We start from the raw sequence: 15,466 nt of genomic DNA, 5'->3' as shown, positions 1-15,466 counted from the left end.
ACGTACATTAAATAATCAAGATATAATTAACAGGTTAAGTAAAATATAATATATAGCATAATATAGGGCATTTATTTAGTGCAAGAGTTCATTTCTCTAGGAACCAACAAGTTGTGGACACTGAATCGCTTGCCTGCTGAGGTAAATATAATGCTAGTGACAAGCTATGCAGTTTTATTGACGTCTTTCCACTGCTGAAACACTGATTGAGCGATTACACGAGTTATGATGCCTTTCAGCAAGTATACTGTATTTTTCAACATACCTTCAGGTGTCCATTCATGTTTATTCTGTAACTGAGGAAGAGATGATCGCGTTTACTCTCGCTCCGCGCTGCCACTTGAAATGAGGAGCTAGTACAGTGATCTGTCACGCCACATCAAAGAGCGCCAAAACGGCATTTGTTGTTTAATTTTTGTGATCAAATTGTCAGAGTTTGAAGATTACACCTTGCTTATTATCGGAATTAACAAAACACAGAGCTTGCTATTTGGTGTTAATGGTGGTTAGGCTACAAAACTGAATTCGTTGTGTACACATTCCAGGTCCAATGATCCGGGCTGGGCGGGGCCGGGGTAGCAGGGGGCGGCGCGTGTTCAGTACGCCATGAGAGTATCGCGATTCGAATCATGGGTTCTGTATCGCGGTTCTTCGGTTCGGTTCGAATATCGTTACACCCTAACTCGGTGCTGAAAAGTCACAGGGCCTCGAAATTTGGTATGAGGGTAGCCTAACATCAGTGAAAAGGAAAGACCAGCCAAGCAACGAAGGAAACCAAGAAAATAAAATTAGAATTTTTAATATTAAGTGGCAAGCTGGGCACGAGTGGTATGTAATGTATTGTGAGGACTGCAGGACATACGCTTTGGAAAAAACACAAAACAAACAATTTTTGAAAGAGGAAGGGAGAAGATGGCTGGATGAAAGGATTTAGTTTGAATAAGAAATTAATGTATGAAATTAGGGGCCGGCGATATGGCAAAAGATATCATATCAAAAATCTTTTCAGGAAAATCACGATTCACGGTTTTATCACAATTCTTTTTTATGTTGGTTTTGCTCAGTGACTGAGCATTACAGCCAAACTAATGACCCTATTTTAAAAACAAAGCCTTACAAGGTAACAAAATATAAAATTAAAAAGACATTTAGGCCAAAATGACGAAGATAAAAATCTTTGTCATTATTTTCTTTGTCATTAAAAGATAAGAGCAAAGACACACATTGCATATACGCAACATACAATATAAAAATGAAATAAACAGTGCTTTATTTTTTCAGCTACAGTAGGTGTATTTACAGTATAAGGAGCATTTAAGAAAGATAATAAATTAACAAATATAAAAAATAAAACACAACATAGACTTCACTGTATAAATTATACATTGATACTTATTAAAGCTACTATTAAAGTTCTAAATGCAGTGAGTTATTTTCTCTTTGTCTCTTCCTATCGCCCACCCCTTACATTGTTTTATTAACATTAAAGGTATAGTTCCCCCAAAAATGAAAATCATTTACATACACCAACACAGAGACAGACACGGACATGGACATGACATGACAAAAAACGTGAATTTGACTTGGTGGGACTCATACAATACAATGTGACAATAGTATTACAAATTAAAATAACTGTTTCTATTTATATAATGTAAAATTTTAATTTATTCCTGTGATGGCAAAGCGGCACGGACACCGGCAGAGACACGGACATGAACAAATGTTTAACTGGCAAGGCTTTAAACCAAATAATGAACTTTTGAAAATTGCAGTATCCTGTGATTGTAACTCAACCTCTGCGTTAACATGTGATGTGAATGTACGCCACATTGTACAGTATGTTGGGACAGAGGAGCCATGGTAGCTATGGTATTGTGACAGAAATAGTCAAACACTTACAAGTACTACACATCTTTTTCCAGCACTTCAAAACAATAATATCATATTTAAATGTTATTTTTAATGTGATGACCAAAAATAAATGTTGTTCATCCTTCAAAGATTGTCCCCATTTATAAAACTAAAAGTTTCAAGATGTAGGAAAACGACTCGGTTCCCTTAGAGGAGGGAACGAGTATTGCGTAAGTAGCTTACGCTATGGGAAAACTCCTTTTCTCGAGAATATTGAAGTCTTTATGTAAAACGCATTGCAGCTGCACAGCAGACAGCAATGAGCGAAGGAGCTCGGTCATTGGCTGTGCTGCGGCAACTTGCTCGAACCAATGACGAGGCGACTCTGAATGCGCAACCAATGAGCACGCCTCGGGCCCTCACGCGTCAGAGCCCGCCAAGATGGGCGTGGCCAAGAGCTATATATTGGCCGCCCCGTCATGAGAGTTCTTTAGGTTAAAATGACTGAAGCGAACTAACCAAGCACAAGCACGGCAGCTTACGCAATACTCGTTCCCTCCTCTCAGGGAACCGAGGTTACATTAGTAACCGAGTCGTTCCCTTTCGAGAGGTCTCTCCTATTGCGTAAGTAGCTTACGCTATGGGAACACCATTCAAAACGCCGTGCGTGCTGAACTTCGCCTTATAATAGCCAGAGACAGGTGCCTGAGCTGAAAAGCAAAGTTATCATCCAACTAGCCAGCAGAGGCGAGGGAAAAAGTAGGGAAAAAGTACAGAGCGGCTAGAAGGCGCTCAGTGTGACACAAGCACATACATAATCTAGATACGAACTCATAGTTCTACTAGCATCATGCTGATAGTACATTGGAATGCAATGTCGGGACCTGTAGGTTGTAAAACCTGATACATGATAAAACCTTTCTCCTTGTGTTCACACCCAGACTCACGCCTGACTGGTACCAGTCCGCGGCTTTCCAGTGCGTCAGGGCTTTTATACAGCCGTGGTTCGCTCTGATTAAAAGGTGGCCCGAACGCCACGCGTGAGCAGGGACGCGGCTCTTGAGCCAGCGTTGGAGAGGACGCATATGCAACAATCCCAGCTGGAGTACGGCCGATGCTGAGGCCATGAGACCTGGCATCCTCTGAAAACGCTTGACGGGAGCACGCGCGCCCGCCCTGAATGATGTTGCAAGGCGCCGGATGGTGAGCGCGCACTCTGATGAGAGACGAGCTGTCATTTGCATCGAGTCTAGAACTATTCCCAGGAAAGAAATCTTCTGGCTGGGAAATAGTATACTTTTTGCAAAATTGAATCTTAGACCCAGGCATTCTAGATGGCTTATAATCCAAGATCTGTGTGTTATTAACTCACTCTCTGATTGTGCTAGGACAAGCCAATCGTCGAGATAATTCAGTATTCGCATTCCCCTCCGCCTCAAGGGGGAAAGTGCTGCATCCATTTATTTTGTGAATGTACGGGGAGCCAGGGACAGGCCGAACGGAAGTACTGTGTACTGGTAAGACTGTCCCTCAAAAGCGAATCTCAGAAAAGGCCTGTGATGAGGCGCTATTGGAATGTGAAAGTAAGCATCTTTCAGATCCACTGAGAGAAACCAATCTCCTGGGCGTACTTGCGCGAGGATATGTTTGGTTGTTAACATCCTGAACGAGCGAATCATTAGTGCTTTGTTCATGTGTCTGAGATCTAGGATGGGGCGGAGACCGCCATCCTTTTTCGGGACGAGAAAATAGCGGCTGTAAAAACCTGCCCCGCTCATAGAGGGGGGAACAGTTTCCACAGCGCCCTTTTCTATTAATTTGCGCACCTCGGTGCGTAGAACATGCGAACACTCCTTTCTCACTTTCGTCTCGACCACAGTCGTAAAACGTGGTGGTCAGCGAGCGAACTGGAGTGAGTATCCGTGCTTTATTATATTCAACACCCATTTTGGCATATCTGGAATGTTTTCCCATGCCGCTGCGTGTACAGATATGGGCTGAATACCCTGCCAGCGAATCGCCTGAGCTCGTAGCTCTCAGAGGCGCGGGCGCGCGCTGAGCAGCTGAGTGAAATGGGCGCGTGTGTGATTACAACAGCGCGCGCTATGTCTGTAAAACTCGCAGCCTGAGCTGGGGTTGTGTTTGACACTGTAGGGACAGTGTTTATAAGTGGGGGTGCATATACAGTGGTAGGCACACACGTCACTTTTATAATGTTTCCCGCTTTTACTGGGGATGAATTCATAACTGTGTGAACAGTGCTTGTGTGTAGTGGTGCGTACATGACCGCAGGCTCGTGACCTACATTCATGGGGCGTGCAGCGAGCTGGGAATAAATTTTGGCACTGTTTTGACAGTATCTGGGAATGCACACTTTGTGGACATGTGAACCCTTAGTGACACAGGCAGAAAAATACTCTTTTTGTGTTTTCTGTGTGTCGCCGTAAAAACGGCGTTTGTTTACAGGTGAGCGAGCTCTGTGACTAGCCCATTGACTGCTGTATGGACATTTCCAGCCGCCTGTAAGGGGACTGGGTAATGTTTGAGATTTTGCAGAGAGAGTGGTCCGGCTTTTGCGAGACACGCACTCTCTCTTCTCATTCCTGTGGCTAGGAAGGCTTTCGAGGCTAAGGGTTCAGCACAATCTTGGGCCGAGGACCCCGTCGCTCAGGAGGCGGCTTGCGGTTGTGGGAGCGCGAGCGGCGTCGAGCGTCATTCTGAGGTGCGGGCTGAGAGGCGGTGGGGGCTGCTCTAGCCCGCTGCGGCTGTGGCGGCCTCTGTCTGCTCTGCGATGAGCTGGAGCGTTTAGGCAGGAAATGGCGCATAGCTTGTGAAGCGTTCTGGGCCTCAGTGAAGCGTTCGGCGAAACCTTTAACCGCCGGTCCAAACAGCCCGCTGGTGGAGATAGGCACGTTGAGAAACGTGGGCCTTATCCGCGTCCATCTCCGTCAGAGTCAGCCACAAATGGAGCTCGAGAACAGTCAAATTAGCCATGGCGCGGCCAACAGACTGGGCAGTGTCCTTCGTGGCTCGCAGGGCTATGTCAGTCGCGCTGCGTAGGTCCTTGAAGGCTTCGGGTTCGGGGCCAGACTCGTCCAGGGAGCGGAGAAGCTTGGCTTGGAACACTTGAAGTACCGCCATTGAGTGAAGCGCTGACGCAGCTTGGCCGGCGACGGCGTAGGCGCGACCAGCGAGAGCCGAAGTAGTGCGGCAGGGCTTCGAGGGGTGGGAAGCCTTGGCTTTCCATCCGGTGGTGGAGGGCGGGCAGAGATGATTGGCCACGACCTCCTCGAGGGGCGGCGTTCCCTCGTAGCCTCTTTCCTTCGCGCCATCCACAGAGGAGAGCGACGAAGAAAAAGAAGGCTTCAGACGCGCAGAGTTGGGGGCTTTCCATGACTTGGTGAGTTCGTCATGAACTTCCGGGAAGAAAGGAGAAGGCCTTTGCCGAGGGGCCTGCTGGCGCCCCTGCAGAAACCACTCGTTCAGTCGGCTTCGGGTTGGTTCTTCGGGAGAAGACCAATCGAGCCCGAGGTCCTCCACGGCCTTCGAGAGGATGCGGACAATCTCTGTTTCAATAGTGGAGCCCCCACTCGTGTTAGCTAGCGTCGACGGGGCGGGGTCGAAAGTGGAGCCCGGCCAGTCGTCAGATGCAGCGTCGATGGACAAGGTGTCATCTACTCCCCCGTCGTCCTCGGACGCGTCGAAAGTCACAAGGCCCACCGCTCGGCTAGAGGGGTGTGGGTCCGGCTGAGTGAACTGAACCGGCGGTGGGGAAGACAAGAGCGGCGGTGAAGCGCGGAGACTGGCTCGGCGTGACGTCACTGAGCTCAGGTTCAGGAAGCCTCTGTGAGCGGCGCTTTTTCTTAACGCACGGCTCAAACAGAGGGGCAGCGAGCGCAGATGATGTGACGATCCCCGTCTGGAAGAAGGTCTCTGCACGACGCGCAGGAAGGCATTTGAAACAACGCCTCAGAAAATTGCTCTTTTACAATTATCGCGGGGCGAACAGATGTAAAATACTTGCGTGTAGCGCGCCGGATGGCTCAGTAGGATGGCGTTCGAAGGCGGCTGAAGATGCCGACGTCCTCGTAGCAATCCCGCTGGTATGCTTTTCTACGGCGGCGAAGGCTTTCAATAATCCGAAGGATCCAGCGAAGAAGGTGTTCGCTGAAGGAGATTAAATCTAAAGAACTCTCATGACGGGGCGCCCAATATATATCTCTTGGCCACGCCCATCTTGGCGGGCTCTGACGCACTTGACTCACTTGAATCGGCGGCACTTGACTCACTTGAATCGGCGGCACTTGACTCACTTGAATCGGCGGCACTTGACTCACTTGGCTCGGCAGTACTTGACTCGGCAGTTGACTCACTTGACACGGCACTTGATTCACTTGACTCGGGACTTGACTCACTTGACTCGGGACTTGACTCACTTGACTCGGGACTTGACTCACTTGACTCGGGACTTGACTCACTTGACTCACTTGACTCGGGACTTGACTCACTTGACTCACTTGACTCGGGACTTGACTCACTTGACTCACTTGACTCGGGACTTGACTCACTTGACTCGGTGGCACTTGACTCGGCAGTTGACTCACTTGACTCGGTAGACTCGGTGGCACTTGACTCACTTGGCTCGGCCGGCGGAACCTCCGCGGTCTCCGGATTGGCAAATCCAACAGGACCAGTGCGGAATACGGGCTCGAGTGGGCATACGTGAGTCGCGGGTTTGGTAAGACTGCAGTGAGGAGCTGGCTCGGCCGGATAGGACGGGAACGTGGCTATGGAACAGTCCACGAAGCAAGCCTCAGCAATGTACCGGTCCAGAGTCCAATCGGTAATGTTGCTCGGCATCCATCGAGCAATCCGGTAATCCAGCCCGTTCCGAAACAGGCCTATGAGCTGGATTTCATCGAGCGTTCCGAGATGGCAAATGGACAGAAAATCCTTTGCGTACCTTTGGACGGACTGGCCCTCTTGCAATAACGTCGACAGGTATTCTCCCAGAGCCCGGTTGCTGACAACTGCTGGATCCATGTCTTGGTGAGTTGTTCTGTAACGTAGTGCTTTAGAAATAGCGATGAGGCTGGATCCAGACGCAGTGTGGCTTTATTAACAAACTTAGACAGGAACAGGATTCAAAGACTCAGAAACAGGACTCAAGGATACAGAAATAACCAACGTTAACATCTATCATACATTCAACCACTCACCAAGACAGGGCAGGAACACAGGGCTTAAATAATCAAGGACAAACGAGCTAACAAGATAACAAGGGGGCGTCGGGAATAAGGAGAAACACCTGGGAAAACTAATGAACAAGACAGGGAACCAAAGAACATGACAGGACACAAACCCACATCGTGACAAGTATGGGATGTTTTGTCAAAAATAAAGTAGGTATATTGAATTATCAACTAAGATTTTATTGTAGTGTTTGTTCCAATATTCAAACTAATGAATCCTTACCTTTTTTAATACGTATGATAAAATGTATAATTTTTACAAAGAAAGAATACACTTCAAATATTGTTAAAATTGTAATTGTTGTTGTAATTGTAACCTATTTGTAATTGGTTACAATTTCTAATTGTAATATATATATATATATATATATATATATATATATATATATATATATATATATATATATATATATACATATATATATATTAGTGCTGTCAAACGATTAAAATATTTAATCGCGATTAATCGCATTAATGTCATAGTTAACTCGCGATTAATCGCATTTAATCGCACATTTTTATCTATTCTAAATGTCTCTTGATTTCTTTTTGTCCCATTATTTTTTCTCATTTTAATGCTCTTATCAACATGGAAAAGTGGATCGGCTTGCTTTGTGCAAATGTTTTTTATTGAAAACAACATTGGCATATATTGTGTTCAATTTCACACTAAAACATTCTTACTTGGAGCAAATAATCTCTCACACAATGTAACACTGTCCATCAATAAAAGGGTGAAAGAAATACTGACGAGGTCCTGATATTGACGAGGGGGCGGAGAATTCGCATCAGCTGTGTGTGTGTGTGTGTGTGTGTGTGTGTGTGTGTGTGTGTGTGTGTGTTTGGCCATCATCAAGTGGTATTTCAGACTGGACGTGCTGCGATGATGATAGCTCAGTTCACAACGACAAAACACACAGATCACTTTGGTCTCGTCAATGGAACCATTTGGCAACTTTTTAAAAGTAAACGTTCCATTCAGAATCTTATTGGCATCCATTTCGGTGTCTCGCGCTCGTCATCCACTCAAAACTGGACGTTTTGAACGTTCCTATAACATTCAGAAATAACGTTTTTATAACTTAATGGGAACGTTATGAAAACGTTCTTATAACCTAAAATTGTTAGCTGGGGAAGAGGAGAGATTCGCGATTGCACTGAACACGTTTTAAGTGCAGGCACATATTGTCTGAGCAAGCCCAGAGAAAATTCTACCAAGAGCAGCGTGTATCTGAGAGCGCGCGACTCGAGCAGAGAGATTCGTGCTCGGCACATTATATTCCACGCGCGAGCAGAGAGATTCGCGCTCGCGCATCCGGCTCGCAAGCCCAAACAAGTGTGTGCGGCGTGCCTGTTATTTTGTTTCCGGTCTAGCTAGATCCGCTTGCGCTTTCAAAACGTCCATGCCGCGTCCTATTGCAAAAGCATGTGAAAAAAACTACAAAGTTTGCTAGGCCAAAAAGACCGTTAATCGCGCGATAAAAAAATTAACGCCGTTAAAATGGGTTTGCGTTAACGCCGTTAATAACGCGTTTAACTGACAGCCCTAATATATATATATATATATATATATATCATTTATTTTGTCCGAGGTCGCATTCTTTGGTACCCAGTGACACATCTGTGTGAAAGGCTCATTAATATGCAGCTCATTATGTGGCACATTATCCGGCCTTTGTCTTCTCAGGTGTGAACACGCCTCCACGCATATTGCCTTTCCAAACAAATGGTGTCTTATAAAATTTAAATCAATGTATTGTGTAAATGATTAGGCAGGATGATTTTGAGATCATTTTGAAGCAAAAACTCTAGGTGTCAACACCCATTAGTAAAAAGTCTTGTGGACACATATTTAGTATGTGTTTTGTGGCCTTATTTCAGACACTTTAAGTTTTAGTTTTTTTTAAAAATACAAACATGTACATACATCTTGCTCACATATTATGGTAGCCCTGTTTGTGCTAAATAGAATGTATCTACACCTTTGCAATTAATATGTTTAAAAGCAACTAAAAAAAGCACAAATGTCAGGGCATGTCAAAACATCTCAAGGAACCCAAAAACACCTTAGACCCCAGAGGGTTAAGTTAACGGATATACCGCCTTAGTCCACCTGGCGATTGGACTCTGATGGGGGAAACAAGGACAATAAAGAGCCCAAATTCACGTCTGCATCTGCAAGGATTTGTGCTGATATTGTTCGTCACTGGAGGAGGTTCTGAAGCGACGGCGTTTGGAGGAGCTGGTTGAGATGTTGCTGAGAAGAGAGATCGAGCCTGGAGAGGGTTAATAGGAGGAAGGGTCGGGGCTGAGGCAGTTTGCGGAGGCATCCTCATGCAAAAATCGGCTCCTGGGCCCGGTGGAGGAATGACAAAAGAAGCAGAGTGAGGAACAGGAAAGGGAAGGAATGACGTCGGCGCTTGTCCAGCTAGCGGAGGCATTCTCACGCTAGGGTGAACCCCTGGAGCTAGAAAATACTGATAGGGAAAAGAGTATGAGGTAGGAAGATAAGGAAGGGTTTGAAGGAGTACAGTTTGATGTACAGTTGGTGTTGCAGGCAGCTGAAGCTTGCCCTGCAGTGGTGGGAGGAGCTGTGGAGAAAAATTTATCCGGGAGAGTTTGAAGCCCTCCTGCTGCGGGTTCTGGAGCACACCCCAGGCTCGCTGAAGGTCTGCGGCGTGATGCAGGGGCGAGACCCGGCACTGTGTGGAAGGAAGGTGGGGAAGCTGCTTGAGGCCTTGCACTCAATTACTCGAGCAGATGAAGTTGAGGCTGTAGGAGAAGGGTGAGTCGATTGCATGGAGACATATAGATTAAACAATTCTGCTTTATTTAACCTTCGATAATCCACATGCTCTCCACTCGTGTTAATTATCTGCGCGTGCTGCTCCTGAACTTTGTTAATAAAACATCATATAATAAGCTGAAAAGAAAATGACTGACATCTCTCTCTTTTCATACAGATTACATAAACTGAGAATATTTGTTTTTTATATAGATTACTTAATTTAAAAGAAGAGAAATCAAGCTTCATAAAGAAAAATCTCTTGTGCCTGTGTGACAAGTATTCGCATTTCAGAATGGACTTCACTGACAGAGAGAAGGCAAAACTTGCATCATGTTTGTTTTTCTTTATTTGACAAAAAGCACAACACTTTGTTTTTATTGTGAGTATTTTGAGTTTCTTTTGCACTGATAAGAAAAAAGCGAGCTGGTAACGCCGGCGTGATCGCCGACCCCAGAAGGTTAAAGATCAAAGTCACAGAATGATCAGAATGAATGAATGAATGAATGTTTTCTTATCAGCTTTAAACATTTAACATCTACTCAAGTATTGGGATGTTAAAAAGATGTTGTAATGCTATGAGGCGTCCTCTGTGAGCCGGGGTCTGAAGCACGAGTGGGAAACGGCAATCTTGATTGGCAACAGCATGGCCAGGTGACGTAGTGTAAGCACGTCACTAAGACCATGAATCAGGCATATTCAAATGGCGGACCGCGGTCCGGGTCTGGTTATCCGCTTGTCGCTGGTGTCTTCGCACTGCCTGCTGGAGATGCACGTATGCGGAGTCCCACACCCTCTAGCTCTCTCCGAACCAGTGGTTGACAGCTGGAACCTCCAAAGGTTCTCTAGACAGGGGAAAAGAGGAGGTTGATAGCTCAGAATGCGCTGTAACGAAGTGAGCCCGGTGGTGGATTGTCGGAGGGAATGCTGGGCGTACTCCAACCAGGGGAGAAAACGGATCCAGCTGTCCTGGTTCTGGTGGCAATATGACCGCAGGTACCTCCCGATCTTGCGCATAGTCTGGCCGTTGGTCTGTGGGTGGTACCCAGATGAGAGACTTACGGAAACTTAGAGTAATTTGAACAATGCTTGCCAAACATGGGAAATGAACTGGGGCAAGCCTCTGTCATACACGATATCTTCGGGCAAGCAGAAATAGCGAAAAACTTGTTGGAACAAGAGCTCTGCGGCCTCAAACGCGGTGGGTAAGCCCTTGATGGGGATTAGCTTACAGGTGAACCGGATCGTGGTGAATCGGTCCACGATCACGAATACACAGGTGTTAGCATTGGATGGGGGTAGGTCAGTCATAAAGTCAATACCCACATGGGACCGGGGCGTCTAGGAATGGGAAGAGGTACCAGCTTTCTTTCTGGAAGTTTTCTTGGTGTGTTGGTGATAGCATAGATTTAGCATCATTTGATGTACCAGGAGATATCCTGGGCAATGGTGGGCCACCAGCAAGTGTCTCCATTCCTCCAGGGCGAGCTTAATTGCCAGGAGCTCACGATTGCCGATGTGAAGTATCCGAAGTGAAGTATGCGAAGCGGGTTTTTCCTAGTGAACAGGCAGAGAGGCGTTGAGATATACGAACAGCCTTTTAAATGAAACTCTACAAACCGACAGTGTCATCATATATGACCCTATGGTGGCGCACTTACGCGTTAAAACCCTGGCGAAATGCTGTGAGCAGGGCCGTCTCATTCCAGCCACTAGATGTTGCTAATGTACGGAATTGGAGAGCCTATGCATTGATTGAAGTATTACCTTGACATAGATTGAACAGTTGATCATGAATTGATAAAACAGATGCGGTTTGTCCGAAGACCTCTTTGAAGTGGTTGGTGAATGAAGCTAACAAACTTGTGACCGGGCCTTTAGAATGCCAGATGGATTGACCCCACTGCAGCGCTCGTCCAGATAGATGAGAAATCATGAAGGCCATACATGTTCGTTCAGTGGAGAAGAGCTGTGGTTGCATCTCGAAATATAATGAGCATTGAAGGAGGAACTGGAATCCTCCGCCTCACCGGTGTATGTCGCTGGTCGGGCCATGGGATGGGCAGAGGCAGGTGGCAAAGCAGCGGGTGGTGCAGAGGGGAGAGATTGTCGAACCACCTGCACGAGATCGGCAAACGGATCCACTGCGCGCTCCTCGCTGGCTCCAGTAGTCCTCTGCATGGTGGTCTGGTCTTCTGTCACACAACCAAAGGAAACAGACAGGTCAGTGAATGTGAAACGTTATCTTTATGTATAGCAGAGGGTGGAGATGACAGCGGGAACCAGGCGATGGTGAGTAGATGGTGACTGGAAAATGTAGATGGTAACTTTGTGGTTTCTGTGTAGATGGTGAAGAGTTGAGACAGCAGGTGAACTGGATCTTGAAGACTGATGAAAGGAAGACGGAAGACAGCAGACAGAATACATGATACCGAAGTGGCGATCTCAGGTAAGTATGGATTCACAGGTACATAAATCACAGGTAGGGATTCAGGTAAGAAGTCTGGATGTCTTTGCAGGACTGACGAGACTAGACACTGAGGTGAGGGTGATGCAGGTAGTTTAAGGGCGCTTTCACACTTGGTTCGATTGCCTATTCCGAACCGGAGTTCGATTACTCCCCCCTCCCCCTGCCCCCGATGGACTGTGTTCACATTATATTATTTGTATCCGAACCGCGATACGCTTGCGTCATCAAGCTGCAACTGGCGCATAATCGTGTTGCTTGGTAACCGGCGCCGCTATCAATGAAAAGGCGACAAAATGGATAGAATTGCTCGCTTCACATTTGTTCTTCTTTTTTTTAACCTTTGGTTTTGTTTTCAAAGAAAAGATACAGAAACACTTGCGTCTGTCTGCCGCAAAAGTATTAAAATCGTTCCAAAGCACCTGGCTGTCAGCCAAAGACAATTTTTCCGGCAAGCATAAATCATCTCTCTGCTTGCAGTGGGTCAATCCCGCTTTTCGTCAGGGTAAGTGTACACACACACGCACATGCACGACTGTCCTGTCAACCACATTATACGTCATCAATAGCGGTTCACTTCCACGGTTGTGAAGTATGCACAAGCCCCATGGTCTAAGAATGGTTAACCATTATAGACAAACCTGGGGTAAACCATCAAATGATAATAATAAGAGGATATGTATGGAAAGGACTAGCCTGCAGCAAACCCACAAATAAATAGGCTTAACCCTCAGGGGTCTGATGAGTTTTCTGGGTCCTGGAGGTGTTTTGACATGTCCTGACATTTGTGCTTTTTTCAGTTATTTATAAACATGTTAATGGCAAAGGTGTAAATTCACTCTATATAGCACAAACGTGGCTACCGTAATATGTGAGCAACATGTATGTACATGTTTGTATTTTTGAGAGAATATTGTTTATGCATGGTTATTGAAAAAAATAAAACTTAAAGTGTCTGAAATAAGGCCACAAAACACATACTAAATATGTGTCTACAAGACTTTTGACTAAAGAGTGTTGTTGCCTAGAGTTTTTGCTTCAAAATGATCTGAAAATCATCCTGCCTAATCATTTACACAAAACAATACATTGATTTAAATTTTATAAGACACCTTTTGTTTGGAAAGGCAGTATGCGTGGAAGCGTGTTCACACCTGAGAAGACAAAGGCCGGATAATGTGCCACATATATAATGAGCTGCATATTAATTAGCCTTTCACACAGGAGTGTCACATGAACCTTCTCCAAGGCTGAAGCATGTCGCAAACCTCATAGGCCTGAAGGTAACTAATAGCCCTGGTAAAAAGGTTATGCCCTTATTTAAAAAAATAAATAATAATAATAATAATAATTAATTTATGAAACCCCAGCTGTCAAAGGCAAAGAATGGAAATAAAGCCGGAGTAGGGGGAATTAACCCGAAAGGACATTCCCGGGTTCAAGTCCATATCAAGACTATAAATCCTTATGAATGTTTGCGGGGAGGACCAACCTGCAGCAGCACAGACATCTTGCAATGGTGCACCTTAAGCCAGTGCTTTAGAAGAAGAGATACTCATAGTAGAGTGAGCCCTAATCCCTATTGGTGAAGCCATACCGCGTCCCTCACAGACCAGAGCAATAGAATCAAAAATCCAATAAGATAACCTCTGCTTGGAGATGGGAGAACATTTGAACCTTGGAGTGCCGTTGAAACATAGTACATACCTGTCATTTCCAAGGTGTTCGAATTTTAACTTTACCATGTTCATGTACAGAGACTCATGTGAAATTTTTAAGTCAGCAGGACTCATCAGTAGCATCTGGTCCCTGTAAAAAAAAATTAAAAAAAAATAAACAACTGCGAACATGCTGATATCAAAAGAAACTAGGGCTAAACGTTTTTGGGAATACATTTTAGATTTTTCTGGTTAAAATTGCGATTTATAATATTCACAATATATGTATATATTTTTGTGCGCAAAAACAAACAAAAATAACAACTTTATTTCAACTAATCATTTCCTTCTCTATGGGCCTCTAGTCAGTTAACTTAGTATGATTGCGTAGAGCTACGTCACACGTAGGCTCACTATTGGCCGACGCTGGTCATGTGTGTGATGCGTCTGACGTACAACAACAGAAGCTTACGCCATTACACTAGTGGACTCGAGGTCAGCCCATTTCACCCTGTCATTGTGTTCATGATTATTTATCCTATATAAATATATATATATATATATATATATATATATATATATATGTGTGTGTGTGTGTGTGTGGGGGTGTGTGTGTGTATGTATGTATATATATATATATATATATATATATATATATATATATATATATAAAGTATATATATATATATATATATTAGAGGTGGGCATAGATTAATTTTTTTAATCTAGATTAATCTAGATTAATATTGAAATTAATCTAGATTAATCTAGATTAAAATGGCTCATTTGAATTCTCCCGAAGGCATTCAGAATATGTGTGCTACCCAAATAATGACTAAAAGTAAGTCTTTGTGAATAGTTCGCCTCGCGTAGGGCTGTGCATTTCTGCAAAAAATGCCATTCGACAATCGAGGAGCAAAAGTCGCATATCGTAAAAAATAAAAAAAATAAACGCAATGACAGAAAGGGAGGCCAATTTCATCTTTAGCGATTTGTCATCAAACAAACTGTTTATTAATTGAAAAAGTAACATGTTTTCGTCCTTTTTTTAACATAGTAGGCTAATTGGAAGAAGAAAAAAACAATACGCACGACAGTCCGTTTTTGCATCGCCAATGCTCGTTAGATCAAAAAATAATGTCATTATATGTCATAATGATTTTATGTGAACCTGCCTTGTTACTGCAATAGCCTCATTTTTAAACAAATTAGTTTCAATCAATGTAAACTATTCGTGTGATTATGCCACTGCGCAATACACGCGCAATACACACACATTACCGCGGGATGGCGGGTGTTCATTTCATAAACTGTGGACAATGGTAGCTTATTTAACCTGTTAACCAGTGCGCCGACGCTCTGAAGCGTTTTTTTTTTTTTTTTTTTTTGTAGCCTATAAATTAATGTATGTCCAAAACCGGATAATGTCATACTTTTTATTTGTGCTATC

Source organism: Siphateles boraxobius, unplaced genomic scaffold (assembly GCF_051911475.1).
Source record: "Siphateles boraxobius isolate OS27281-9 unplaced genomic scaffold, OSU_SipBor_1 130, whole genome shotgun sequence".
Classification (NCBI taxonomy): Eukaryota; Metazoa; Chordata; class Actinopteri; order Cypriniformes; family Leuciscidae; genus Siphateles; species Siphateles boraxobius.
The sequence above is the reverse complement of the archived record's forward strand: the minus strand, read 5'-3'. Positions refer to the sequence as shown.